This window comes from Lampetra planeri, chromosome 5, assembly GCF_965212315.1.
Source record: "Lampetra planeri chromosome 5, kcLamPlan1.2.h2, whole genome shotgun sequence".
NCBI lineage: Eukaryota > Metazoa > Chordata > Hyperoartia > Petromyzontiformes > Petromyzontidae > Lampetra > Lampetra planeri.
The window spans coordinates 3,773,566-3,799,459 of NC_136111.1; positions in this window are offsets into that span (position 1 = coordinate 3,773,566).

Sequence of the window (25,894 nt, forward strand, 5' to 3'; positions counted from 1 at the left end):
CTCGTGGGCAATGAAGGTCATGTGACCACTCTTCCAGCGCCACTTATTTTAATGGGGTTTTTTTTCTTTCTGCCAGGCAAAACTACTGCGCATATTATTATTATTATTACGCGTTAACTTTAAATGCCACGGACGATTCACGTTGTATATTTTACGAGTTAAAAAGCACCCAGTGCGCAGCTTACCTAGTCGGGGCCGAGCAAAAGGTGGGAAGATAATTATTTTTTTGGTTTTAAGTGAATCCGCGGGCACGACGAGCAGTGTGAGAAAATATTTAATTCGCCTACTTGCTCTCTCGGCTCGCGCAAGTCCGTGCCTTTACTTGTCACCGCTTATTAATATAGATTCCAATAAACCACTGAGGCTAAGTGGCAAATGGACCAACGGCATGGCTGCACACATATAAATGCATTTAACAGTGAAATGTTACAAATTGAATCTGTGTATGAATTTATACGCATCCGGCTGTTGAAAAATAATGAGACCTGCACGAGAGGTGTGTGATTTTTTTCTTTTCTTTTCAAAATCGCTTTGCTGGTAGGTTGGATGTTGACCTGTTTTGGCAGGGGGAGAAATTGTGAATTGAAGGGTAGAAATGTATCAGGGTCAAAGTTCAAGGTGAGTGTGGGGTGACGCTCATCTCCGTGGCCCGAGAGCCAGGGGAACAAACCACTGTTATTATTTTATCAAATCGGAAAGGATGGGATGGGCTGAACTTATGACATTCAGCCTCTTAAGTCCAGTGTTCTGTCAGCATCGCAAGTTATGATATTCGCAATCATTATCATTGGTCAGGCTTTTTATTTTTTGTTCTTATGGCTGCCGTTGATGTAGAGCAGCAACTATAATTTTACATCGAGGTGACAGAGGCAGATATATCATTGGTCGGTCCAGGTATCTGGTAGGGGACCTAAGACCGGTTCAGATTTCGTTCAGCACAGATGTCAGCCATGGTTGGGAATTGGAACTCGGGTCACTGAGGTTATCGTACAGTGTGCGAATCACCGTGTACCTCCCCCCCTCAGCCTCACGATTCATGTAAAAAGTTAAAATCTGCTTCTGGGACTGTCATAGAACACGCATCAGAGCCAACTCCAGTGGTTTAACTGGCAATTAGACTTCCCACTGCTCTTTATCCACCCCCCCCCCCCCCCCCCCCCCCCACGATTCCCCACTGTTTTGATGGAAATGAACTAGTGCTGGAACATCCTTGGGTCATTAGCGTGGGTCATTATCAACGCATGGTGAGACATCATTGCGTGGAGTTACAAGGCAAATAGTGCACAACGTACAAGTGAGCTTGAATAAGTAGAGAGAAGAAAAGCATGTATCTTTTTAGATTAGAATGTTAAGATCAACATTGCACGTTATTTGTTTAAATGGTCACCCTCTACTAAAATACTCTTGCCCCGGTACCAGTGGCCCGAACGCTTTCTAATGTGAGCAGCACAGAAGTCATATTGGTTGGTCCGGAGGCCTTGACTGCACCACTGCCTTCACAGCCTCATCACTCTTCTTGGTTCTTTCGGTGAAGTCACGTAGAAGGGAAGTAATAAAATAAAAAAATAAAACATAATAAAATAATTCTCACGACGTTTTATTATGTTTTATTTTTACTATTTTATTACTTCCCTTCTACATGACTTCACCGAAAGAACCAAGAAGATGAATCCCTGCAGTCACGAAAGCTTTAAGCCTCATCACTGCCGTGCCACTTACCACGGTACAACTGCTTTCGTTGGCCCGCACCGATGGGAGGTTGAAGGGGCTTGGTTTGCACTCTGTGATGGATGCTCCAGAACGTCCCATTATCCAAGCTTTTCCATCACGTTACAAATGCGATTCCCGTACGCTTTATGCCCTTCAGTTATAATCACGGCACCAAACAGATGCCCACTTTTCGGGATAGGATCTTGTCATTGATTTATCGAGTGAGCTGTTCCCTCACTTACCCCTATGACGGCTGATAGGCGCTGGATTTCTTCTCGCCTGTCATCTAAAATAAATCTCTCAACGACAGCGACGTTGGCTGGAGTTGAACTATCAACTGGCCAACGACTTCCATTGTCATCTCAAACGCGCTCATGTCCCGATTACAGACATTGCACCCACTTGTAAGCACTGCCACCATACGCACATTCTGCCACCATATTACAACGTCGCTGTTCATTACACGTCGCCTGTCTTCACACTGTCAAAGTACAAAAAGACAAAATAACAGCCCGCTGCTTTTCTAATGTGCAGTGTGTGCAAGGGCGCCACCATATTTGATCTCGGGATTCATCTGCCATCTAGTGGCCGAAATCTTGAAAAAATATTGCACGCGAGTTACAAGGATAATTGCCATATTAATTACGCAACTTTTACCAATTTAGGTAAAATTTGAAAGTAAGTTTTTTGGAGGCCTCGGGCAAAATGCCAGATGAGGCCTCATAAGAAGGCAACTTCTGTGGCCCGTCTGGACTTGAGGCCCAGGGAAAACTCTCCAACGTACCCTCCTCCATCCCCTCAACCCTTCCCCTGCAGTCCTGCTTTAAAGGAAATATTGTAAAATGTGTGGAAAATATATGTATTAAAATCGATAGTGACATCCGTGAAAATGATATAATGTGATTGATGATGTTGACGGTGGTGTAACTTCATGCACCTGAAGTACAAACTCGGCATGCACATGACGGGAACCAGACCAGATAAAATGACAAGCACGGTTGGTTTTGACCCAGCTGGTGATAGTAATTTTAGACACCCCAGAATTATAATTATGGTGATTGATGATTCTGATATCTTACGTATAATAATTGTAATGTGAACGCACGACTGATGATACAACACACTCATTCACTTAGATTTTTTTTTTTTTATATTCGTATATATATATTTTTTCCGTGTATGTATTGCATATCAGATTATATATTGTTCTCATAACCTTTTAATGCATTTCAGCCGTGCACACTCCAAGCAATTTTTCATGAGCCCAACGTTCAACTCGAATGCGCTTCGTTCACACTCGTGATTCGCAAAGTTCCATGAAAAATTCATCTGACATTAATTTTGAAAGCGGCACGGTTTTCATGCGCGGTGCAGGAGACACACGGGGAGGCAAGGCGGGGTGCATCATGAGGCAGTCCCCCCAAAACTGCTCCCTTCTCTCATCTTCCTCTCCCGTGGTGTCAATAACACAACAACAACAACAACAACTTGAAGGCCTTGGTGGTTGAATTACTCACCACGTGTTCCACCGATGCACAGCTTCTCTCAGAGACGCCACGGAAACCCTGCAACAACAATAATAACAAAAACAACATCATCAGCAGGTGCCGTTTTCGATCTGTAGGTTGGCAATCACGTCCTTTCAAGCTTCCATATTTTCTGCCTCCCCTCTCAGCCCTCTCATGCATCATGCCCACTGCGGTGGACGGCTATGATTTATACGACTGCTTTGAAATGACATTAAAACATTTCAACATATTTGCGGTGGGGGTTCCTCCTTTGAGTCTTCAAATAACATTAAACACAAAAAAGTGTTGGTTTGCATTTTAAATAATTCATTCATGAATGCCTCAGACGGTCTCTGCATAATGATGATTTGGAGTTGATCATTCTTTGATGTCATACATCCACATTTTTCATGACCTACCTTTTGCTTTCTTTTGCTCCACACATTCCCCCTTCCATTATTAAGAGGCATCTTCCCACTGGAGCAACTCCGCGTGTCTCCTGCAAATGCCCCCACTGTGTATGCGGCACTAGTTGTTAAAATGCCGATGCTTTAAATGGAAATTCTTTTTTTTAACTTCCTCATTAAGTTCATCCTTCCGGTCCAATTTATTTTTTCATTCTCCTCTAATGCCACAATTCAAAGAGCTGCAATCTGTTCCAATTGCCTTTAGTGAGAGTCCATTCACGCCCATCACGTGACAACAACAACAACAACAACACAATTATTACATCTATATATAGGTAATAATGGAGGTGGCGCTGTGGTTAGCTCAACGCGTCATGAACCCGGTAACCTCAATTCAATTCCCGTCCATGGCCAACATCGATAACCCAGGCCACTCTCGCGAAATGAGACGATCCTTGTCTCGTGAGTTCTCACCTGCTTCAACAAAATAACCTCGAGTCATAGCGAGTGATATCCTGGCCACCTCCCTCCCCTTTACCAACCCACACTGACCAGGCTAAGCAACCTCCGTGATCCGACACAGGAGCAAATTGGGGGGTCAATTACCAATGTTATTATTACGATTATGATTAAATGCGAGACTTGTGTGTGGTCTACAGCGATGTCCCACCCATTATTTCAGGACAGGGAGCGTGAATTCCCTCTTAAAATGGAGACAATGACCCAGATATCCGTCATCACCCATTCGGTCGTGTCGGTGACACGAGTGTGAGAAAATTGACCAAAGGTCGGGGAAAACAATGAAATCAGAAGTAATTATGGAGGTAAGGGGCCGTCCATAAATGACGTCACGCGATTTTGGACGATTTTTGACCCGCCCCCCCTTGTCACACGGCGTCACAAAAAGTCAGACCCACCCTCAAATGTGACGTCACAAAGCTCTGCCCCCCCCAAAACCATATTTCCATTTTGAAATAAAACATGCTTCAAATCGCTTTAAACTATTGTCATTGTAGTGCGTATTTAATGTGGCGCTGCACTCTGATGTCGTAGGAGAAAACATTTATTAAAACGTCTATTTAATTAAGTAGAACGTGTTGTCTATATTTATTTAAAGTTGCGCATTTTGATGTGACGTCACATTTCTCAAACAACCCCCCCCCCCTCGTCACACATCGTCACAAATGTCTGACCCCCCTCCCCCCCAGGTGTGTCACGTCATTTATGGACGGCCCCTAGGAGGAAGACAGTGCCGAGCCGTAGGTTTCAGTCGCGATCTGTGACTGTGCCCCCTGGTGGTCGCGGGTGGATCTGCTGCCGCCGGTGGCGACGTCCCACAACGTTAACAGCTCAGGAGAGATGCGGCAAGCGGCCAGTTGGGGCCCCCAATATTTTGATTTGTCTCGCACGGTCGCACCCCAGGGCTATTATATATCGCGGCTCCTCTTACCTAATCGCACCATTAAGCATCTTCATAAAAAAAATATAAACCGCGTTTTAAAACACATTCCTGCGGAGGGAGCTGGTAGGAACGTTGGGTTGCTCGGTCAATGGCCTGCAGGGTCAACGGCGGCGTGGTGTATTCCGCAACTATGCCCGACTGTGAGGGCGGGCACAAGCCGGCGTGAGTAGGTTAAACGTTGAGTTTTATAAGGGCACCACGGGGTGACCAGCTCCTCCCCACCCAGCCCCACCCCTCCCACCCCCCACCCAGCTCCACCCTCCTCACCCAGCCCCACCCCCCCACCCAGCCCCTCCCCACCCTCCCCTCCCCACCCAGCCCCTCCCTCCCCACCCAGCCCTTCCCCACCCTCCCCTCTCCACCCAGCCCCACCCTTTCCATTTTTTGATGCACGACGGACGGACACAATAATCCCCTGTGGGCTGGTTGAACCAGTGGGTTCCTACCAGTATAAGTTTATTGTTCGTTTGCACTGTTGTTGAAAACAAATCGCGTTGGTTGTCAGAGGGGCCCCCAACTCGTTTTTTTGGCTACCAGGTGGGGCGGGGGGGGCAAGGCACCCCCTGTCCCCACGCTCGTTACGCTATTGGCTGCTGCTGATTGTGACGCTGTGTGTGACGTCACCTGCTGTGCAAGGCGCACACGCAGCAGTAAAACTGCACGCGGTACAAGATGGACGGCACCGCAGTCGCAAGGCCGCGCGGAGTTCAAATTCTAGCCAGGGATCTATTCAACTCGTCATCTCTCTGAAGGGCAATGGAATGCATTCCACTTTGTGGGAAGGTAACATTGTCCTATTGAAAGACTGTCCCCTTCCATAAGAATGTGGGATTTCTATGAGTGTTCGAGGGTATGCTATGCAATTGATTCGGAGCAAATTCACGTAAACATTTTTCCTCCACTTGTTCATCTTTTGTTTGTAATCACCGCCGGCGCCGAGTGGTTTACAACTTCGCACATCAAAAAAGGTCACTGCTTCCAAGCGCACACGTCTGCATTTGGGATTTATGGTTGCAGCTGTGTTGTGGAGTTTATACCTCGACGACTACCCTTATTGATTATTATCATTATTATTATTATTCATAACGAGACCTTAACGCCAAAATCAAAGCCACGTATTCCCCAGTTAGGATTAGAGAGCAGAACGGAGAGCGTTGTTAGCGAGCGCCTACGAAAGGCGGCGTGGCGCAGGAGGATGCGTGGATTGTGTGGCAGTCCACCGCTACAACTCCCTTTGTCTCCCCGCCGCTGATGTTCTCACACAGCGCCAGCTACGAGGGATGCGCTCCACATTTTCAGATTTAATCCAGAATAATCGGAAAATTAAGGCCAAGATACGACGCTTTTGGACGGTTCGATTATTTGTGTTCTGGTTTGTTCAGCGAAACAATGTCACGAGTTCACGCGTGGTCCCCCCCACCCTCCTCCTGCTCTGGTCACTTACCCACCGAACCAACCCTCCCCACCCTCTCCCCCCACACCTCTACTCCATCTTCTCCTGCTAGCACCGTCGTCTGTCCCAGTTTGAACCCAAGACGGACGCCAGGAATTCGCGGCTGTATGCGCTCGCCGCGGTCCGTAGTCGAACCTCATCGCAGAGACTTGCCAAGATTCGCATGCCTGGCACGCGACAGCTCCTAATGGCTCACAGCAACCGCGGCGGCTCTACGCAGCTCGCCCGCCCGATCGCCCGCCGACCATGCCCGCGGGCCTTTCCACTCAGCACGCGTCCAGGCGAGAAAAGCCGGCGTTGTGTTTCCCTTCTCCTCCGCTGTGGGAAGCCGGGAGGCGCGCGCACACACACACACAGGCCACCAATTCACACTCGTAGCTGGAGCGGCTTCTAAACCAATCTCGGAGCGGCAGCCGTTTGCCGCGCCTTTTATTGTCATCGTCCTCGTCTCAAATTGCTTTCTAAATGCGGAGGAAATTACCCTCGATTCGAGGCAAATGCCACTCTCGCTCGGTTCAGGACTAATTGTGTGGCAATTTTTTTTTAAATCTACGAAACTGAAAATAACTGTGTGTTGGCGTTTTCAGATCGCTGCCACCAGCCCATTACAATATTTTAATGTGGGGAGCGGTGGTGTAGTGGTTAGCGCACTGCGCTATAAACCCGACTTTCCCCGAGTTCGATTCCCGCTCACGGCCAACATCGGTGACGAATATCTGAACCGATCCTGGGCCTCCCCTAGGTCGACTCAGCCTCAAATGAGCACCTGGTGCGGTGTGTAAACATCGCCACTGGGGAGACAAAGGCGGCCGGGTGTGTTGCTCGCCACCCACCCCCTCGTGTGTCACTCCGGCACTTGCCCCAACAGTCTGTTAAGGCTATACGGGGGATCTTTGTTGTTTTGTTTTCAGGTCGCCGCTAGCCAACCCATTAAAATATTTTAGAGACAAACGCCCTCAATTCTCACGAAGCGTTTTTCAAAATAATACAAAGCAGCGGTACAGCGGTAGCAAATGCGATGCCATTCGATGTGAATTGCGGCAATTTGTTGTTATCATTATAAGTTATTGCAGTGGAGTTAATTTTCATATTCCATTCGGCTTGCACCGTTAGCTGAGCATTTCGCGATAAGTGAAAAGGTCGTGAGTTCAAAGCGCAGTCAGAGGTGAAGTTGGCCCATTACTCCTCCACATTGGAGAAGACGAGTTCTAATTTGAGGGATGTAAACAGTAGTTGCCCTTGTGGAGAGAAAGTCTCCTGCCATGGGAATGTGGAATTAACACCGCAGCTTCAAGGCTGCCAATGGAAATGAACACCACGCCAAAGTGTGTTTGATACGAGACTCACTCTTGGGTTATTTGCATCTATTGAGCCCTTTAAATACCCACTCAAACCACATTAGACTCGCCTCCCTTACCTCTTCTGTGAAGGCTCTAACTTTTTTTCATCTGGCCTACTTCGAGATATTCTCACTTTAATATTCTCATCTCTGCCAACCACCGCTCCTCAACATTTCCCCCTTTGCGGTGGCAGTGGCATCTCTGTATCGCATGCCCCCCCCCCCAAACTCCACGCGTGTCGGCCCGCCTCAACTCTCTCCTGCCGTGACTCTGACCGCCAGCTCGCTCGCTCGCACGCCTCCTCCCTCACTCGCGGAAGGCACCGACACGCTTGAAACAACCGCACCCCCATTCCCGCTCCGACCATGCCCGCGATCTTAATGTCCCCTCCTCCATTTGCCCTCTCAGACTGACCGATAGCGATTGAAGGGTAAGTCACAGAGGGAGGTGCAAAATCCACTTTCCGAGGCGTCAGAAAAAAATGTACGGCAACTCAATATCCCACTTTACACTCCCCTTACAGTTGTGATTGCTCGAGCGAACTCGTGACCCAACTGTTCAAAAGCGACACGCACAGCTCTGTGTCAATCCACTGCTGGATGAGGGCCTCGTCACGAGGAGATTCTTTGACCGTACTTGAACTACGCTGGTCGGTGCGGGCTCGCGAAGAAGGGGGGCATAGTTCTAGATTTGAAGCTTTCGTGACTGCAAGGATTCATACTCTTAGGTTTTTTTGGTAAAGTCACGTAGGTAAAAATAAATAATAAAAATAAATAATAAAAATAATAGAAATAATAATATTATAAATAAAATTATAAATCACGACGTTTCGGAGGCAACACAAGTCTCCGTCATCAGATGGGACCGTCACAGCTGAATTTACTGTATTAAGTGAGTAAAAAATCCAAGAGACAAGCCCTTAAATACAAGTTAAGGCGGGGAGGGGGAGGGGCTTGTCTAAATGTGATAGCCAGGGGTATGGCCTGATGGTCCTGGGGAGCGGGGCTAACAGAGAACAATGGTGCACATCGGCTCATAGTTGTGGCCGGTGTTAGCTGATAATAAGCATAAAAGTAAGCAGCGCTGCTAAACGCTGGGGATGTCAACACTCGGTAAAGTAGAATAGTGCCTGTCAGAGAAGATGGTACAAGTATGTGTAGTTAAATCTTTTTTACATGGTTAATGACATATTTCCAATGATTACTCAGTTTGTACCCATCATCACGGTTGAAGTTATGTCTGTGTTTGTATATCTGGATGGCGTCGTGCACAAACCTCTGATGGTAGCCAGACGGTTTGCAGAGCACCTTGGTCTCGGAAAAGACAATCGCATGAGAACCCACAGCGTTGTATCAATGATCGGCAACGGCGGAAGACTCAATTTTGCCGTGTTTCAGATCTGACTTGTGCTCGCGGACACGATCATGGAAGTGCAATCAAAGAATGGATTATGCTGCACTGCGCTCTGCTGCCTGCCACGTCGCCCCATAACCGACAACGTCTGTTATTCAATATCCATGCTCAAGCGTGCTTAGCTTCCGAAGCCGCGTGTTTTCCAGACGATTTGGTCGTGGGCAGTTGTACTGTAAAGTTTTTTTTTTAAATATTCTAACATTGTTGTTCATTTTTGTTGTTGTTTACACTACATTTACCAGAATGTGTCCGCATGCTCTGCTTTATTGACATTTTCGAAGAGATTTGCATTTCCTGCATTTCGCCCCAAAGGTCTACGTCTGTCTCAGTGTGTCTCCGATTTGGTTTCGAGGCGAGCTGATTTATTCCAAGTTGAGTCTCATTTGAGCGCATTGATCCTTTGAGCTCGCCACGTCAAAACGAACGCGCGCAGGCCACGAGGAGAAGCGGATTCAAACCAAAAACAAACAAACGGACTTAATATTCTAACCATTACCAGGCATTACGGAATGGCAAAGTTGAAACTAATTAAGCGCAAACACGCAGAACGGCAAAATAAACAACCCACAAATCATATTCGAGGTTAGAGGCGACACGGGAGGTGGGGGGGGGGCGATGGTGGTGGTGAGGGAGGGGTTACTGCGGAGGCGCAAAACGCGAAGCTCATCTGTGCGCAAAGCGTCGTCGGCTGTATTTTATTCGCTCTCTCTCTCTCTCTCTCGCCAAAGTGGCATCTCATTTTGCGCCGCGCGGTTTGCACGGGCAGCGGCGTCCTCGTTTTAGTCAAGATTGCGACGAGCGAGCAAAGGGAGGACCGCTGTGATTTATAAGCCCGCGCACAAGGAGACAGCGGTGCTGTGTGAAGGTCAATAATCGGCACTCAAGGCAAGAGGCAGTGGCAATACTGTAGTTCTTGCTGGCTCTCGCTCTCTCTCTCTCCCGCTCTCTCTCTCTCTCGATCTATGTCACCGGGTAAGGAAGCTTCTCCTTACCGAGGGGCCGAACAGAACTTCCACCTATGGCCAGCATTACGCGCTAACCGGCACCTCGGCGTTGTCCAAATAACAACGCGAGCATGGCGCGCGTGACCACCGCGTGCGCAGAGGTCCTCGTAGTGGCAGAAGTGAATGAACGTGGCCGCTACTTTTTTTTCATAGAGTGCAGCGTTGTTTACACTATGAGACCTCCTTTACCAGTGGCAAAATATAGTAGTAGGTTTTTACCCTTTCAACTGGTACAAAACTGACACCTTTATACAAGGCATCATGTTTGCAATAACCACAACACAAGCAGTGAAAATGCAAACAAAAAGAAACACCTCTGATAATGATAATGATATGCACTGTCCTGTTTCTTTTTGTTTGCATTTTGACTGCTTGCGTTGTGGTTATTGCAAACATGATGCCTTGTATAAAGGTGTCAGTTGTTGTACCAGTTGAAATGGTAAAAACATACTACTACTGCAGCGTTGTTGTTGAGTGGAAAAGAGACGCCTGCAATGGGAAGCACTTGCAACCCCCCTTCTCCCCCTCCCCGAGCTGGTGATTTGCTAAAATGTTAATTTTATTTTAAACTTAATTTGTATTGTCTATTTTTTTAAATCTTAATTATTTCACATTTATTCAAGTCTACAGTTTTCTTCTATAACAGCCTACGTGTTGCATATGCTTTGCATGTGCGTCCATATGTTGGACTCCTTTCGCACCGTACGTAGCCAACCGTGCACACAGTAGCACATCTATTCTTCTTATACTGTACTAAATAAATAGGCAGACAATATAATCGCGTCTGGCTACCTCACATGGGAGTGCACATTGCCAGCAGCATTGATTCAATACAAGAATACGATCTTTGGACCGGTTCCGACGTTCGGTTTCTTGACACGTGAAATTCAAGATCAAGATTTATCTTCTTTAAAACCAGCTGAGAGAGAATTAAAGACACCAGGATGAGTCTAATTGGCAAGAGTGCGCTGGGCTGACCGAAATTACAAAATCAAAGCCAACAAAAACCCAGCACAGCAATGACGAAAACAGCATTCAAAACCCAAACACAAAAACACAGCATCGCGCGAGGTATCGATTATCTTGCGAACACAGAACAGGTGCGTGCATTGCGAGCATCATAATCGATACGATGACGAATCATTACACGTCTAATAAAAACGGCGACGACAATGATGATGATGTTTACAGCGGTGATGAAGATGTCCCTTGGCCAGGTGTCCATGTGCTCTTGAACACGAACACTGTTTAAACACATCTCGGCATTTCCCAGCGAATGACTGGCAACGGCATTTATAATTCATTGCCCCACCGCCACCACCACCACCATCATCATCATCCTTGGAAGTCTGCGAATCGCTGCTTGTACGCAACACATGCACTGTATTTCATTTGCAAGCTGAGACCTTGTGAGCCTCGGCAAATGAGAGACCTTCATTGATTGCTCGAGTCACACTAATATCGGTTCTTGCATAATTTAGTTACCGGGTCATTTTCCATCCCGCTGCGCGCTTCGCGTATATCAATATGATAAAATAAAATAAAAAGTACGGGAGCAGATTGCAGTGCTTTTAGGAAACCGACCTCGATCTTAATAACAATGCAAAATCAAACCTTAGCACGTACATCGCAGCATATACGCCGTGCCGTACGGATCACAAACTATGGGTGCTAACAGAGAATAAGAAACGGACCAGGGAGTTGAATAGTGGCGCTAAAGAAGCACGACAGAGCCGCGTGATACGCACGCCTGGAGACGTTGTCACACCATTCCTTGTGGCGAGGAATGGTCCGTGCAGAGCCGTAACCCTCGCAGGGATATAAAGGGTTGATTCGATGGTCCCTGCTCCGAAGGTAAAAAAAAAGACTCGCCACGAGCGAGAGTTGGGCGCTCTTTCGCGATGCCCTCTGGCCACGTGGCTAAACAAATTGGCGCAACTATACGCATGTAGCAGAGCGGTGCAATAATTCGCTTGAACTCATTCAACAAAGGCCCTTCCATGGCTGGTTATGAATGCGTGGATATGTAGGATATTTGTCAAGCGCTGGAAAAACAACAACAACAAAACGCTTTGTTTTTCAAAGCATCTGCTTCTGTTGTAACATCTGATTAGAGCAGCAAGTGTTCTGTCTCGATCGCATATCATTTGGATGTCTGATTAAAAGAGTGAATTTACCCATGCGCAGGCCTGAGTCTCCGGACTTATCAAGAGGGCCCTATTTAGGTTTGCTTTTGCAGCCCTTTTGTCAATCCACTGCTGGATAAACAACAAAAAATGCCCACTATTTGCCGACTCGGCAAATAACTTACATCAATACTCTTTGGTTCTTTCGGTAAAGTCACGTAGTTAAAAATAAAATAAAATAAAACAAATCACGACGTTTCAATCGCAACATAAGCGGTCATCATCAGGCAAAGGAGTCAGCCTCTCAAGGCAAACTGTTTATAAAGGTTTGGGGATGGGCGTAGCCCAGGTGTATGGGCGGTGCACGAGTGCCAATGCAGCAACAATGCCAATGCAGCAGCAATGTCAATGCAGGAACAATGCCAATGCAAAAAACAATGTCAATGCAGCAACAATGCCAATGTAGCAACAATGCCAATGCAGCAGCAATGCCAATGCAGCAACAATGCCAATGCAGCAACAATGCCAATGCAGGAACAATGCCAATGCAAAAACAATGTCAATGCAGCAGCAATGCCAATGCAGCAGCAATGCCAATGCAGCAACAATGCCAATGCAGCAGCAATCACAATGCAGCAGCAATGCCAATGCAGCAACAATGCCAATGCAGCAGCAATGCCAATGCAGCAACAATGCCAATGCAGCAACAGTGCCAATGCAGCAGCAATGCCAATGCAGCAGCAATGCCAATGCAGCAACAATGCCAATGCAGCAGCAATGCCAATGCAGCAACAATGCCAATGCAGCAGCAATGCCAATGCAGCAACAATGCCAATGCAGCAGCAATGCCAATGCAGCAACAATGCCAATGCAGCGGCAATGCCAATGCAGCAGCAATGCCAATGCAGCAACAATGCCAATGCAGTAACAATGCAAATGTAGCAACAATGCCAATGTAGCAACAATGCCAATGTAGCAGCAATGCCAATGTAGCAACAATGCCAATGCAGCAACAATGCCAATGTAGCAACAATGCCAATGTAGCAGCAATGCCAATGTAGCAACAATGTCAACGCAGCAACAATGCCAATGTAGCAACAAGACCACTGCAGCAGCAATGCCAATGCAGCAGCAATGCCAATGCAACAACAATGCCAATGCAGCAGCAATGCCAATGCAGCAGCAATGCCAATGCAGCAGCAATGCCAATGTAGCAACAATACCAATGCAGCAGCAATGCCAATGTAGCAGCAATGTCAATGCAGCAACAATGCCAATGTAGCAGCAAAGCCAATGCAGCAGCCATGTCAATGTAGCAGCAATGTCAATGCAGCAACAATGCCAATGTAGCAGCAATGCCAATGTAGCAGCAATGTCAATGCAGCAACAATGCCAATGTAACAGCAAAGCCAATGCAGCAACAATGCCAATGTAGCAGCAATGCCAATGTAGCAGCAATGTCAATACAGCAACAATGCCAATATAGCAGCAATGCCAATGTAGCAGCAATGTCAATGCAGCAGCAATGCCAATGTAGCAGCAATGTCAATGCAGCAACAATGCCAATGTAGCAGCAAAGCCAATGCAGCAGCAACGCCAATGCAGTGGGCGAGAGAGCTGCCGTGGCAAGAAGTTAAATAAGTAAGAAGGGGGGCAGGAGCAAGGGGGAGAGAGGGGGTGGGTAGGGGGATGGGGGGGGGGCTGCGTGAGCGCTAGGGGAAGAGAGGACGTGACGGACCCCGGATGAGGCCATACGGATGATCAACGGCCTTCATCAAGCAGCGGATTGATCATGACGAGTATTGATCATGCTGGCATTCGTGGATGGCTCTCAGCGGCATCGCCAAACGGCGAACAAGCACCCGTTCTTCAACAGGCCTCGACGCTGCTGATGAGGCTCGAGGAAGTCGAAACCTCTCCAGGGTTCACCTCTTTATTTTTTTTACAGAAATGCGACTGTAAGAAAGTGGTGAATCGCAATGCCGTCATTTCGTTGTTGCTGTCGCTGCGATGAAGCAGACGCGTTTCGCGATTGCTTTTTTTTTTATTCACCGTTGAATGAAGTAATTCATTAACCCCCCTACCCAAAAAAAAAACGAACGCTCGCGAAGATGTTTTTTCTTGCACCCGTTCCGCGGGGGGGGGGGCTGTAAACGGCACGGCCCCGGAAAGGGGTGGTTGTGGTGGTGGAATCGCGAACTCGCGGCTGCCTCCTCCGACGGACAGAGCGGGGCATCATCGCCGCCGCGTCTCGCCATCCCGTGACGTTACGAAGCCCCGAGACATCCATCGTAAAGTCCCACATGAAGCGCAAAAATGTTGCTTTCCCGCATGGCCCCCCTTTTTTTAAATCGCTCGCGTAAGTTGACACTCGACCCAGGGAACGGCGGCGGGCGACTCTTGCGACGCTTGAAGCCGAAGTTTGCCCGGTCAAACCTTGACCGGGCAGGAGGGAGCGGTGGTGGTGGGGGTCATCAACTCGGCCTACCACGCACCACGAGGTGAACGCATTTAATAACGCTCTGCGAGTCGAGAGTCGCGTCTGTCTGTGCGCGCATGTTGCACCACCTTTCGCGACCGTGCGGCAACCGACGGTGACCGACTTGGCCCCCCGCAGAGGAGACTCGCCCTTGGCATGGCGACGTGGAATATCGCCGCTACTGGCTGCCTCGAGGGCCATGAGCAGTGGATGTGACCAAACCGTCGCGATGACAACATCGGGCGTTCATTTCAGGCTCAGACGACCTCGGGCAAGATTACTGGACGTGCGGATAACACTTGCTGCTGTTATTTGCCAACGTGCACACACAACAATTATCCCCCGTATAGCCTCAGCAGACTGTTGGGGCAAGTGCTGTTAGCGAGCACCTATGAAGGCCGGCACGGCACGCGAAGGGTGGGTGGCCAACACCACGCCCGGCCGCCTTTGTCTCCCTGCACCGCGCCAGGTACTCATTTGAGGGCGAGTCGGCCTCTGAGAGGCCCAGGACCGGTTTAGATAATCGTCACTGGTGTTGAGGGGGAATCGAACCTGGTTCGTAGCGCAGTGCGCTAACCGCTACACTACCGCTTCTCAAACATACACACACCTACACCCACACACATGTACTCACACAATGTCAACAATGTTAAGTTGCTGACTATAATTGCAATCTAAAACCAGCTCGAATCATGAGAATAAAAAAAACCCTTCAAAAACACAAGGCGCAGTTTTGTCATTTTTACATGAACAAAAAATGTACGTTGCACTTTCCGAATCATTCATCCAGCAGTAGATGGAACGCGGTTGACGATTGTGCTGATGGTGGTGATATTCACATGTGAAGTCACACGAAGCTCAAAAGGCAGTAAGCACAGCAGCAGCAGCAGCTGGGGATACAGATAATGGCCGACTCCTGATCTCAGCTCGGCTTTAAATCTCTTCATGGCCTTTCCCCACCCTTATCGCGCCTCTCTCATCTCCTTCCATGTCCCCTCTCGTACTTTTCCTTCCCATGCTTCTCTCTCTGTCTCTCTCTCTCTCTCTGTCTCTCTTTGTCTCTCTCCGTCTCTCTCTGTCTCTCTGTCTCTCCCTCTCTCTGTCTCTCTCTCTCTGTGTGTGTCTCTCTCTGTGTATGTGTGTCTGTCTCTCTGTCTCTCTCTGTCTCTCTCGGTCTGTCTCTATCTGTCTCTCCTTCTCCCTGTGCCCAATCCCGTTTCGATCCTCCTCCCTCCTTGCATCCCCTCCACGGCTATAAAACTTCCCTTTTACTTTGAACAGCACTGCCCATGGACTCAGCACTGCCCATAGACTCAACACTGCACATAGACTCAACACTGCCCATAGACTTAACACTGCCGATAGACTCAGCACTGCCCATAGATTCAACACTGCCCATAGATTCAACACTGCCCATAGACTCAGCATTGCCCATAGATTCAACACTGCCGATAGACTCAGCACTGCCCATAGACTCAGCACTGCCCATAGACTCAACACTGCCCATAGACTTAACACTGCCGATAGACTCAGCACTGGCCATAGACTCAACACTGCCCATAGATTCAACCACTGTCATCATGGACAAAATAGAATACAACAACAAAATTCAAGAACTACTCACCGATGGCAGCTATACAAAAATAAAAAGAGACCCCACCAACAGCCTCGTCTCCAAAACCAACAACATCATTTCTGCTTCAACCGCATTAATTGATCAGACCAAACAGTTCTCGTTGAAACCTTCTGCAGCCAGGCCACCAAGATTGTACGGCTTGCCAAAGATACATAAAGAAGATACACCTCTTCGTCCCATTGTCTCTACTATCAACTCCCCGACTTACAAACTGGCTCGTTTTTTGTCCGAAATCCTACGGCCTTTCACTGGAAAAACCACCTCTGCAGTACTAAACTCTACTGACCTGGTATCAACAATCAAGGGGATTGCCCTGTCCCCAGACGACCTGCTTGTCAGTTTTGATGTGGTTTCCTTGTTCACCAAGGTGCCTGTGCCTGACACCATCGCAATCATTGAAGACTTGGTTCATCAAGGACTGAATGCTGGGGTACCCCCCCTGGTGAGACACTGCTTAACCAATACATACTTCACCTGGAATGGAACCTTCTACAAGCAAATTGAGGGCACCCCAATGGGCTCCCCCTTATCTCCGGTTGTAGCCAACATCTTCATGGAGAAATTTGAGACGGACGCCATCCAGACTGCCACTCTACGCCCGACCTTATGGAAGAGGTACGTAGACGACACTTTTGTCATCTGGCCACATGGCCGGCCTGCTCTAGACCAATTTCTCGACCATATCAATTCCATACACCCAGCCATCAGATTCACCATGGAAGTCGAAAATGATGGCAAGCTACCCTTTTTGGATGTCCTAATCAAAAGGAGACCTGATGGTTCAATGAGCCACTCTGTCTACAGGAAAGCCACCCACACGGATGCTTATCTAAAACCGGATTCCCACCACCATCCATCCCAGAAGAATTCCCTCATCAAGACTCTATATCATAGAGCCCAATGCATCTCCGACCATGAACACATTTCCAGTGAACTCAAACACGTACGCCAAGCTCTTAAGGCTAATGGTTACTCCGACTACACAATCCGCAAAGCCATCACTCCAACCACCAAGAAGGATCCTGTTGAGGAGCCTTTCAAGACCATCACCTTACCCTACATTGCTGGGGTCACAAAAAAGATCTCCAAAATCCTGATTAAACACAAGATCCAGGTCCGATTCAACACAGTACATAAAATCCGTGATCTGGTACCGTCTGTAAAAGATGTGGTTCCAGACATACAGTACCCTGGTGTCTACAAACTAAGTTGCCTCTGTGGTAGCAGTTACATTGGGGAAACCAAACGACATGTCTCGGACCGCATCCGTGAACATAAAGCTGACCTGAAACACTGTAGGACAAACACCTCAGCCGTGGCAGATCACTGTTACAACTCAGTGGGCTCACATGACATTGACTTCTCCAAGACAGAGGTTCTCTGCAAGCCATCTGGCTATCATGAGAGATTCGTACATGAGGCGATCCACATTTACAAACACAGAGACAATTTTAACCGAGAAGATGGATTCTGGCTTAGCAATCACTGGAAGGACGTAATAAACCATTTTGATACACATTAGGGTGGGTAGAATAATACATAGTGTTATATTAAAAATGTATAAGGTATAGGGTGGTTTATAGCAATACAGTATGTAATTTAATGTTGGTTTTGCCTATGGAAGTATATAGTACGGTATAGACGCGTGTGATGTAAGAGAATAAAGTTTAGATGGAAGCATATTATATAATTTTTTACAACGTAGAATTTTTCATGTATTACTTACTGTTAGTAACTCAGCTTATTGTAGAGTATAGTAAGTTTACTGATGATGCTATGTAGTTTATACTTTAGTTTGTCATGCAGTTTATACTGTAGTTTTTTACGTGGTTGTTTAGTAACTACAGCTACATACTATTAACATTCCTTTCCTTTGTTAATGCTCCCCCCCTTCCCCCCCCCCTTTGATGCTGCTAATCCTGCATAATGCACGGGCATAGTATTGATTTGGAACCCCCCCCGCCCACCTCCTACGCATTTTCCATATGCTGAATTCCTCTTGATATGCAAATTATTTTGTTTAGGCGCTCTTCTTCCCACCTCCCCCCCCTCTAACCCAGCTTAAATATACGCTCCAAGCTTGGGGTGTTTCATTCTTCGCCTGAGGATGGCTGCTTGCGTTGTGGCCGAAACGTCGTGAGAATTGTTTTATTATGTTTTATTTTTATTATTTTATTACTTCCCTTCTACGTGACTTTACCGAAAGAACCAAGAAGATGAATCCCTGCAGTCACGAAAGCTTTAAATCGAAACTGCCCATAGACTAAACACTGCCCATAGACTCAGCACTGCCCATAGACTCAGCACTGCCCATAGACTCAGCACTGGCCATAGACTCAACACTGCCCATAGACTTAGCACTGCCCATAGACTCAGCACTGCCCCTGGACATGAAGCAGTCCCCCCCTTCTTAACCTCCTTCCGTTCCTCTCTCAAGGCCTCACCTCTTCTCCACTGCCCCATTCCCTCCCTCTTCCCCTAGCCTCGCCCCTCCACTCCTTCCCGTCCCTCCCCTACCCGCGCGTCATCCCCGAATTGTCCCTCTCATCGCTGTCACGAATTCCTCAACCTTTTGTGCGCCTTTGTCAACCGAATCATTCAATTTCGTGCCATCGTTTCGTAAACGACGTCGAGCACTTTCAGTGAAGGCGCTCTATGAATATAAATTAGACTAGCGTTAGTTTTTTTTTACCAAAATGTAACTACCGATAAAAAAAACACGTGCACCGGTCCTCAGCCCCAACTCGAGACGTAAATCAGCCACCCCAATCCCCACTCCACGCGCCGAGACCTCTGCACTCAAAGGGACGCACGGACGGCATCACCGCACACTACCTCGCTGTCGTCCTCATGGGGGAGGGAGGTCTTCCTCCAGCAGTGGATAGACAATGGCTGATGGCGACGACGAGACGGCCTTAGCCGGGCTCGTGCCCCATGCATTCGCAAAGCACTCCCCCTCTTCACCCACTGCGCCTGTTGATGATTCCCCGCACATGGAAATTCAAACTCAAAGCTGTTGTTGTTTGCTGCTGCTGCTGTTGTTGCTGCTGCTGCTATTTGTTTATTCATCATAACAATCCTATTGTCCCAGCCACAACTGCACACCCCCTTCCCCGCGTCGGGCTGAGGCTCTCACCGCGGCCCCCTCGCGAGAGTTTCCCGTTCCGATAAGCCGGGGTGGGAAGTCGCCATCGCGAGTGGCAACGGCTGCCCCCCCCACCTCACGCCGAATCCCCCGGTGGCCGAGGTTGCATTTCCGTCGCCTTAGCCTGGATGAGTGAGTTTCGGTGGATGCTGCTGGGCGAGGGAGAGAGAAGGGGGGGGGGGTGATGTTTTTTGATGTCCTGGTTTATTTTCAACAACCGCACGACGCTGATAATTGGTCACGGACAAGGCGGTGCCAATACTTGTTTTGATACCGAGACCATTTTAACAAATGTCATCATCCTCGTCGTTCGTATCCATTGTCGCCTTCTCCATCGTCATCATTGGCAGTGATAATGATGTCCACCGTTGTCATTACTGTCACCATGAATTGCGTCCACTGAGATTGTTGCGATGCTAATTGATCGTTGGTGTACGGTGCCTTTTTTTCTGGAAGACTTTGCAGTTTTTCCTGGATTTTTCTGTTTGCGCATAGTCACTGTAAGATGTTTTCTTGTTCATGTTTTTGTTGTTGTTTGTTGCGCTGGCACCCGATTCAAGAGCCGAATGGCTCACAGGGCTATACCAAATAAATGAAACTGAAAAACTGAAACTGATTTTACGGTGATGCTGCGGTTTCAAGGTTGAGGGCTGAGTCAGCAAATCACGTTTCCCTACGAGCACACGAATGTTTTAGCCAATCATCGCTTTAATGATGATGGTTTCGCTTTAATTGGCCCTCCACCAGCAGCCGCCGTTCACCAATCATCGTTCTGCAGACGTGCGCACAGAAGTAGCAGAGTCCGCATTGACAGAGCGGTGAAGGACAGGGGAAATAATACGCTCAGCGTTCTTGATGCATGAACCTGAGGATTCATTTTGCATTTCTTCCTACCCCCTTAAGGAGGGAAGTTTTCAATTCTGCGGATCAGCGATTTCCAAAGGAAGCCGCGCTCGTGATTAGTTCTGACCGTTACCACGGAAACACACATTTTTTATTATTTTTTTAATGCCCCCCCCCCCGCCCCTTGAGCAAGCTTCAGGAAAATTAAAAAAGTTACTCTCCAGTGCGCCAACCACTGCACCACCGCTCCCCACCGCCCTCCCACCTCGCACTGAAAAAGAAAAAAAATAGTTATACGTGTTATGACAGAGGGGTTACGATTTTAATTCTCCATTTCGCAATTCATTTCCATGCAAATCATAAGTTTGCGCAAACAGCCGCATGGGGCATCCACATCTCTGTACTCTTGCCGTGGTCACTGCCGACACGTGCGTGTGTGTCTGCGCGTGTTGAACTTCTTTCGCACCGTACGTAGCCAACGCTGCAAATCGGACACGGTGGTCGACGAGGATCAACTCTCCCACCCCGCCCATCCCGGCGGAGGGCCGAGAGGGAGCGGAGCTGGCTTGGCTGGCTGATGTGGAATGTGACCCTCTACCCTTAAATTTTGACTTAAAACTTTCGTCACTGCAGGAATTCATATTCTTGGTTCTTTCGGTAAAGTCACGTAGATAAAAAAAAATGAAAATGATAAAAGCAAAAAAACCCCACGACGTTTCGATCGCAACACAAGCGGTCTTCATCAGGCAGAGAGAATTTCAATTTTATTTTATTTCTATATTTCTATTCATTTTCTATCTACGTGACTTTACCGAAAGAACCAAGAATATCACCCCCCCCCCCCTTGTTTTTGTTCTCCTCCTCCTCCTCTGCTGCCGCCGCCGGGCGATGAGCATAAAGCCGCGGACGCTCCCCCGTCCCGCTGATCGAGTTGAAGCCCCCAGTCGGTCCACGCGCACGTGATCGTTACAAGCGCTGCTCCGTCGACTCTGTGCGTACGGAGGCGCGCCGCGCGTGGCCGATTAGACAAAAGATCCCCCGTGTAGCCCTAAGGGGCTTTTGGGGCAAGTGTCGTTAGCGAGCGAACCTACGAAGGCCGGCACGGCACACGAGAAGGTTGGGTGGCCAACGCCACGCCCGGCAGCCTTTTTACTCCGCGCATGGCGATGTTTACACGCCGCACCAGGTACTCGTTTTGAGGCTGAGCCGACCTAGGGGAGGCCCAGGACCGGTTCTGATAATTGTCGCTGCTGTTGTGGCCGCGAGCGGGTAACCAACAACTGGGTTCGCCGGGTTCGTAGCGCGGCGCGCTAATCGCCACACTACCGCTCCCCATACACACGCGTGCACGGGATGGGTAATAGCTTTTGTCGACAAGGCGACGGCATGCGACTGTGCTGTCGTGAGAATAAAAGCGAGCAGAGCTCATCGCGGGTTTCTTGTCCGGTCTTGTTGAGATTTGTCCGTCAACGATCGGAAGGAATTGCCAGATTCGGTTTACACAGACTGCGGCAGGAGGGTCGTGTTTTCACCCTGGAAATCGCTACTGGCATAAGGTATTCCAACGGGTTTAAGGTAATTTTGGGGTGCTGATTCAAAATCTGGCATCAGTTTTTGTCTATCACATCAGGTTTTTGAGTTATCAAATATTACATTTTCAATAAAAACTGCAAAAGAAAAATATTAAATAAATGTGGATATCTACATACAATGATATTATAAACACACTATCCTAAAATACAGCACCATATTTTAATACTAAAGCAGTCACTGACTCGCAACAACATGCAATCATAAGGTAAAATCAATGAAAATGGGTTAAGCCGATAGCATAAAATGAGATGTGATAGAGCAAATCTGAGATCAGATTTGGAATCAGCACCCTGAATTTAGTCTAAAACAGCTTCAAAAGTCCAGGCCAGAATTTTTTTTTTTGTTGACCAGTGTTATCCTAGTAGCAAGAGTAGCTACACATGCTACGGGTCCCGCACTTTTAAGGGCTCCGCGCTAAATGCTTTCAAGCTATAAATTCCGGTTTAGTGAATCTGCACTTGCTCTATTACTGTAGTACTATACTGCCTTCAACTTTTTTGAACGACTGGGTGTTTCAGGTTAGCGATTTGTCGTATTATCTGGCTGTATAGCAAATGAAAAAAAATACAATTACTTTACTATGCAAGTTAACACATCTGTGTTTGAATATTTATGTGTTTTTTATTCATTTAGGGCCCCTTTATAACATATGATACAGGCCCCGCACTAGCTTAATCCGGCACTGTTTGTGGCGTGCGCATAACCCCTGCCGGTAAGGAGCCAGAGTGACCCTGTAGGATAGAATTCGACTCACAATAGTAATAACGCGAGGTCACATATTGAGCCACCATATTATACGTCGTCCATGAAATGACGTCCGCTCGTTGGGAAGTAAACAACGATTGCATCCTGCAAAAGGGCTTTGTGGCCCCTACCACGTGACCGTGGAATTGTTTTCTCCCAGAGGCCACTAACACCTGCCCGTTGACTCAGGAGAGCTGTTGGCTTCCTCACGGCCACTCTTGACTCCCTCAACAAAATGGTTCTTGTTTTATCGACCCCATCGGCAGCGTGGACAGAGTTCAACCTCCATCCAGGAGGTAAATCCACCACCTTCCGATTGCGAGCCGCCAGCTCTACTGCCGCGCCAGCGGTTCGGTGCTGAATGAAGGGGCGTTAAGATCACGGCGTAATTGAAATATAAATAGGTAATACAATTCAAAAATGCATATTTCCAAAAAGCAATTGCCGTAAGAGTAAGTAATAATAGCCGTCAGTAATTAGAAAAAAATGGACCTTATATTAAATCATCATTACTCTCAGCTCCATTATCAAGGTCGTGACGATGAAGGCGTCCCCATGGAGATCGTTTGACCATACTTCACCATGCTGGTCAGTGTGGGTTGGTGATGTGGGGGTAGTGGCGGGGGAGGGGGCCGCAGGACTGATTCAGACACCGCTCACCGCTAACGTTAACCGCGGTTTGGAATCAAACTCATGTCACCGGATTTGTCGCGTTGTGGCCTATAGCCGCCGCTCCAGCGCTGTACTCCATCTTGCGAGCTAAATACAGCAGAGTGCGGTGGCTCCTCTCCGCAAAAAGCGACGACACGAATCCACGAGCGCTTTCGCAGCCGGTTTGTTTGGAAAGGAGATTGAATCGAACGGAGATCTGCGTGCGTGGCTTCTGTCAGGCTCCGTGCCTCCGTTTGGGGGCAGTGCCGGAAGATCCCAGTAGCAAAAGTAGCTACATATGCTAAATGCTTTCAAGCTATCACATCCGGTTCAGCGATTCTGCACTTGCTCTATTATTATAGTACTATACTGCCCTTCAGCTTTTATGAACGGCTGGGTGTTTAAGGTTAGCGATTTGTCGTATTATATGACTGTATAGCAATTGAAAAAATACAATTACTTACTGTGCAAGTGAAAAATACGTGTTTTAATATTTTAGTTTTTTTTATAATTAGGCCCCCTTTATAACAGCATATGCTACAGGCCTCGCACTAGCTTCATCCGTCGCGTACTCGGGCTGATAAATGACGATGTCGGGCTCGAGAGTGCAACGGCGGTGATGCCTCGATGCCCCCCCCCCGCCCTCTCCGCCCCCCCCGCCCCCCTCTGGCACGCGAATAGCGGTCTCGACGGCGAGAGTCTGGGAAAGAGAAGAGCACCTTCCACACCGCGGCGACGGAAGGCGATAAGGGGCACATTACTTATAGGGCCTGACACCCTCCCCCCAGCCAAAGACAATTCCATCGGCTGGGACACATAGAGAGAGAGAGCTCAAGTGAGCTCGTCTTTACGTGTTCGCAATTGGGCTGTGCCAAGACAAACACGCGATTGATCAAATGTATGTCTCCGTGCTCCCGTGAGCGCCGCCGTGCTTTCCGTATCGGTACAGGATATGCATTTGGTAATGGTGGTGGAAATTCCATGTTCCCATGGCAAGGGACAAAACTATGACGTGAGTGCAAGCCGCTGCAGTTCGTCTTCGCTTGCCTGTGCCGAGCGGCCGGATTAGGCGGTGGTCAGCATATGCAGCCCAGTGAGATGAAGACGGCAATGGTGATACTGATGAATTGATGATGAGTCAACCCTGCCTGGGATTCGTTTCCGCAGGCTCTTGTCTGTACATTGAGTCACTTGGAGGAGGCAGGGTTGATTGATCAACCAGAGATCGGTATGTGGCAAAGACAACCAGTGGCTTCAAAAGTGCCCTTTAGACGACAGTACAGCACTGTAGAGATGACAGTGATTGAACCGCTCAGGGCACCGTGGCAAGATGTTAACTACCTCGCCTGGTATGCAGAAGGCCGTGGGTTCGATCCCGACCCTGACGCCTGTATATTTAGAGTTTGCATTTTTGTTTGCCAGTGGTCGCGTGGATTTTTATCCGGGTCCTTCGGTTTTTTCCTCCACATTGAGAACTTGAATGCGTTCAGATTCTTCGGCTATAAATGTCCACACGATAAGCCACTTTGTTGAGCTATCATCTGTGGCCAAGTGGCTTCTGAAAAAGAGCTGTATAGCTCAGTGGTCCTTACTTGGTCAAATGCAAAAAAAATAGTTAAATAGTGAACCCTCAGCCGGCGTTTGTTTGTGACTCGGGCGCTCTAACACCGTGGCACGAGCATCAGGACTATGGTGCGTGTTTATCGTTCATGTTTTGCTTAAACTTTGTTTGCAAATCTTTTGCTCCTAAATTTGGAGGGGTGACGGCAGAGATGTCAAAAGCAGTTGAGTGCGTGAAATCGGCGGCACGAACGTTCAAGAGACAGCAGACGTAACAGGGATCGTAGAAAGATTCATACTCAGTGAGCTATCAAAATATCATCTGCAGGGTGCAGCGCACACAGTAGCAGACACATCTAACAATAATAATAAATAGACAAATGTGCGCTTGGCATTCTCGGGAAATGCTCCGCGCTTGAAGATATTGGGACTGATACAGCTCTCTGGGATGTTATTTACATGTAAATAAAACAAACAGAGAGACTGCACGGTGGTATCTTAAAGGGAGCATGCGGTGGAGACAGACGGACGCAGAGAGAGAGAGAGCGGGGGTAGTAATACTGAAAGAGTGTAAGAGAGGAAGCCTATATTCGCGAGCAGATACGTAAAGAAACAGCAAGCAAATAACAATAAAAAATGAGCCAAGATTTATCATCGACACAATGAGAAGAGAAGTCCCTGATTGCGCACCCGCCAGCGCTGTCATTCTTTACCGTTAAAGTTTTCGCTCGGGGCGGCGACCGATGTCTTGCCGCTGCTTCCAGCGCCCTCGCAACCACCCCCTGGGCTCCACCTGTCCCCGGCGTGCCCCACTCGCAGG